Source organism: Coregonus clupeaformis, unplaced genomic scaffold, assembly GCF_020615455.1.
Source record: "Coregonus clupeaformis isolate EN_2021a unplaced genomic scaffold, ASM2061545v1 scaf1359, whole genome shotgun sequence".
In the NCBI taxonomy this organism is placed as follows: domain Eukaryota; kingdom Metazoa; phylum Chordata; class Actinopteri; order Salmoniformes; family Salmonidae; genus Coregonus; species Coregonus clupeaformis.
Genome location: NW_025534813.1, coordinates 4165 through 8900, shown reverse-complemented (window position 1 = coordinate 8900; position 4736 = coordinate 4165). Strand labels below are relative to the sequence as shown.

The 4736-nt window shown below is 45.3% G+C and overlaps 1 pseudogene; it reads right to left on the bottom strand.

Moving 5' to 3' along the window:
- Positions 1-1443: 1443 nt before the first annotated feature.
- On the bottom strand, positions 1444-2107 carry LOC123486939 (annotated as a pseudogene).
- Positions 2108-4736: the final 2629 nt, after the last annotated feature.

The window sequence follows — 4736 nt, the reverse complement described above, 5'->3', positions numbered from 1 at the left end:
GTCAGGGTTCATCATGGTGAGTTGGATGGTAGACAGGGTTGATCATGGTGATGGTGAATTGCCCTCAGACATTGTTATCAGTCTTCAGATCCCTCTAGCTTGCTCGCTAAGCAAACCAAATAAATCTACCTGCCAACATTTCTGTAATCTCTGGTGAACAGACCCAACTGGTATCGTAGCATCTGTCAACAGACTGTGGGACGGCAGCGACTTAAGGGACTTTTCTGACCACTTCCCAACTAGTCAACATGTTAAACGGACCCTTGCCTTAACCCTGATAGACTTGCAGAGAGACGGGGAGGAGCTACCGCCCTGCTTTCTCTGAGCTGACCAATCCTGTTGTTGGAAAACACCCACACCATTCTGTTGTTGGGGTACGTACGCCCACACCATTCAAACACAGACTATTTCACTCACATTGCAATGAATAGAAATCTGGAAATAATGGATAGTTACAGTTTTCAGAGGGTGGACCCCTTGTTGACAGTACATCAAATTACACTAAAGAAGGCCACATTAACAAAGCTTGAGATGGCAAAATTCACCCTGTAGGGCAGGGTTCTTCAATTCCGGTCCTGGAGGGCCGAAACACCTCTGTTTTTCATCCTCTCCTTCTAATCAGGGGCTAATTCAGACCTGGGACACCAGGTGAGTGCAATTAACTACCAGGTAGAAATAAAAAGCAGAAGTGTTTCGGCCCTCCAGGACCGGAATTGAAGAACCCTGCTGTAAGGCTTCTCTCCGGTGTGTGTACACTAGTCTACCATTAACTGGATTGAGCTAACAAAAGTGGAAAGGTTACCCAACAGTGTGGTGTTTTCTCTTGTGTAAAGCCAGGCTTCCTGACTGAGTGAATCTCTTCCCACACTGATCACAACCAAAAGGCTTCTCTCCTGTGTGTATTCTCTTGTGTCCAACCAGGCTTCCTGACTGAGTGAATCTCTTCCCACACTGATCACAACCAAAAGGCTTCTCTCCAGTGTGTGTTCGCTGGTGAACTTTTAAATCCCCTGAAGTAGTACAACTCAGCCCACAGTCTGAGCAGTGGTAAGGCTTCTCTCCTGTGTGTATTCTCTTGTGTAAAGCCAGGCTTCCTGACTGAGCGAATCTTTTCCCACATTGATCACAGCTATAAGGTTTCTCTCCTGTGTGTGTTCTCTTGTGTAGTAGAAGTCCACGTGAAGTGGTTAAGCTCATTCCACAGTCAGAGCAGTGGTAAGGTTTCTCTCCTGTGTGTGTTCTTTTGTGTAGTAGAAGTCCATGTGAAGTGGTTAAACTCATTCCACAGTCAGAGCAGTGGTAAGGCTTCTCTCCTGTGTGTGTTCTCTGGTGTGATTTTAAATGGTATGACCTGACAAAGCACGTCCCACAGTCGGCACAATGGTAAGGCCTCTCTCCAGTGTGGGTTCGCTTGTGTGAAGCCAGGGCTCCTGATGTAACAAAACTATTGCCACATACATCACAGCTATACGGCTTCTCTCCTGTGTGTGTTCTCTGATGTACTATCAGGTGGCTTGAATTAGTAAAGCTCATTGCACAGTCTGTGCAGTGGTATGGTTTCTCTCCAGTGTGTGTTCTCCGGTGTGCAGTCAGATGTGCTGACTGGGCGAATCTCTTCCCACACTGATCGCAGCTAAAAGGCTTATTGCCTGTGTGTGTTCGCTGGTGTACTATCAGTCCGTCTAATCTAGCAAAACTCTTACTACAGCTGAAGCAGTAGTAAGGTTTCTCACCTGTGTGTGTTCGCTGGTGCAGCTTTAAAGACCTTGATGTTGAAAAGTTACTTCCACAATCTGAACAGTGGTGAAGCTTCTGGCCTAGGTGTCTGCGCTGGTGTGTTTTCAGGTTGCTTGCCTGATTAAAACTCTTCCCGCAGTCAGAACAATGGTAAGGCTTTTCTCCAGTGTGTGTTCTCTGGTGTTTTATCAGGTCTTCTGATCTAGGAAAACTCTTCCCACATTGATCACAGCTGTAAGGTTTCTCTCCTGTGTGTATGCGCTGGTGCTGTATCAAATTTCTAGAATGAGCAAAACTCTTCCCACAGTCAGAGCAGTGGTACGGCTTCTCTCCAGTGTGTGTTCTCTGGTGCATATTTAAAGTCTGTGATGTTGAAAAGCTCTTCTCACAGACAAAGCAATGGTAAGGCTTCTCTCGTGTGTGAATCCGCTGATGAATTTTCAGGTTGCCTGATTGAACGAAACTCTTCCCACATTCAGAGCAGTGGTAAGGCTTTTCTCCAGTGTGTGTTCTCTGGTGCACATTTAAAGTCTGTGATGTTGAAAAGCTCTTCTCACAGACAAAGCAATGGTAAGGCTTCTCTCGTGTGTGAATCCGCTGATGAATTTTCAGGTTGCCTGATTGAACGAAACTCTTCCCACAGTCAGAGCAGTGAAAAGGTTTAGCTCCTGAGCAGCGGTGAGGTTTCTTCCCTGTAAGTCTCTGCTGGTGTTTCTTGAGGTGTTCTGATCTGGAGAGACTCTTCTCTGCCTCGTCAGCATCATGATGTCGGCTAGCCTTCCCAGATGATAAGCCCCTTCTACTGAGAGAGTGACGGTTAGGGCTGTCCCCTGTGAAACAAAGACAGACAGTTAGGGTTCCTTCTTCATATCGAAGTTAGTTCAAGGCCCAGCTTTCCAAACTCTTGTGATCAGATTTGAGCATTTTGGATGGGTTGAAATCATCAATGTAACCAATGGGGTAGGAGTACTTCTAATGATTCTACATTTTAAGAAGGTTAGTGATTGTATTTAATGGTAATTAAGGACATCTAGGGAGTGTCCCAAAATAAATGTATGTAAGAGCATAAACCCACTCCGTCCCGGTGTTTTCCTGCAGTCGACCAGCAGCACAGACACCCTCTTCAGACCCAGCAGTAAGTTACCAGGAGAGGCACGACCTGGGGACCCCAAGAGGGGGAGGGGGGAGGAGGGTTGGAGGGAGAGGGAGGAGGGGGGTGGGATAGGTGTTTCCTGTAAATCCCAAAAAGAGGGTAGTGGAGTTCTCATGTTAGTACACTGAGGGTAAAACAACACAACAATGGTCTGATTAGGTCTTGCATTTAAATGGGGACGGCCACAACGGAGTGGAAACAATGCCCCCTTGCTGTTTAAGACTTAATGGACACCAAATACAGTGGGGAAAAAGTATTTAGTCAGCCACCAATTGTGCAAGTTCTCCCACTTAAAACGATGAGAGAGGCCTGTAATTTTCATCATAGGTACACGTCAACTATGACAGACAAATTGAGGAAAAAAAATCCAGAAAATCACATTCTAGGATTTTTAATGAATTTATTTGCAAATTATGGTGGAAAATAAGTATTTGGTCACCTCACAGACCTGTAACTTCTTCTTTAAGAGGCTCCTCTGTCCTCCACTCGTTACATGTATTAATGGCACCTGTTTGAACTTGTTATCAGTATAAAAGACACCTGTCCACAACCTCAAACAGTCACACTCCAAACTCCACTATGGCCAAGACCAAAGAGCTGTCAAAGGACACCAGAAACAAAATTGTAGACCAGCACCAGGCTGGGAAGACTGAATCTGCAATAGGTAAGCAGCTTGGTTTGAAGAAATCAACTGTGGGAGCAATTATTAGGAAATGGAAGACATACAAGACCACTGATAATCTCCCTCAATCTGGGGCTCCACGCAAAATCTCACCCCGTGGGGTCAAAATGATCACAAGAACGGTGAGCAAAAATCCCAGAACCACACGGGGGGACCTAGTGAATGACCTGCAGAGAGCTGGGACCAAAGTAACAAAGCCTACCATCAGTAACACACTACGCCGCCAGGGACTCAAATCCTGCAGTGCCAGACGTACTGGCTTAAGCAGGGGGACACATGTCCAGGCCCGTCTGAAGTTTGCTAGAGTGCATTTGGATGATCCAGAAGAGGATTGGGAGAATGTCATATGGTCAGATGAAACCAAAATAGAACTTTTTGGTAAAAACTCAACTCGTCGTGTTTGGAGGACAAAGAATGCTGAGTTGCATCCAAAGAACACCAAACCTACTGTGAAGCATGGGGGTGGAAACATCATGCTTTGGGGATGTTTTTCTGCAAAGGGACCAGGACGACTGATCCGTGTAAAGGAAAGAATGAATGGGGCCATGTATCGTGAGATTTTGAGTGAAAACCTCCTTCCATCAGCAAGGGCATTGAAGATGAAACGTGGCTGGGTCTTTCAGCATGACAATGATCCCAAACACACCGCCCGGGCAACGAAGGAGTGGCTTCGTAAGAAGAATTTCAAGGTCCTGGAGTGGCCTAGCCAGTCTCCAGATATCAACCCCATAGAAAATCTTTGGAGGGAGTTGAAAGTCCGTGTTGCCCAGCGACAGCCCCAAAACATCACTGCTCTAGAGGAGATCTGCATGGAGGAATGGGCCAAAATACCGGCAACAGTGTGTGAAAACCTTGTGAAGACTTACAGAAAACGTTTGACCTGTGTCATTGCCAACAAAGGGTATATAACAAAGTATTGAGAAACTTTTGTTATTGACCAAATACTTATTTTCCACCATAATTTGCAAATAAATTCATTAAAAATCCTACAATGTGATTTTCTGGAGAAAATAATTCTCATTTTGTCTGTCATAGTTGACGTGTACCTATGATGAAAATTCAAGGCCTCTCTCATCTTTTTAAGTGGGAGAACTTGCACAATTGGTGGCTTACTAAATACTTTTTTTCCCCACTGTACATTTTTTCCAAACTCTGCTTCTTCAT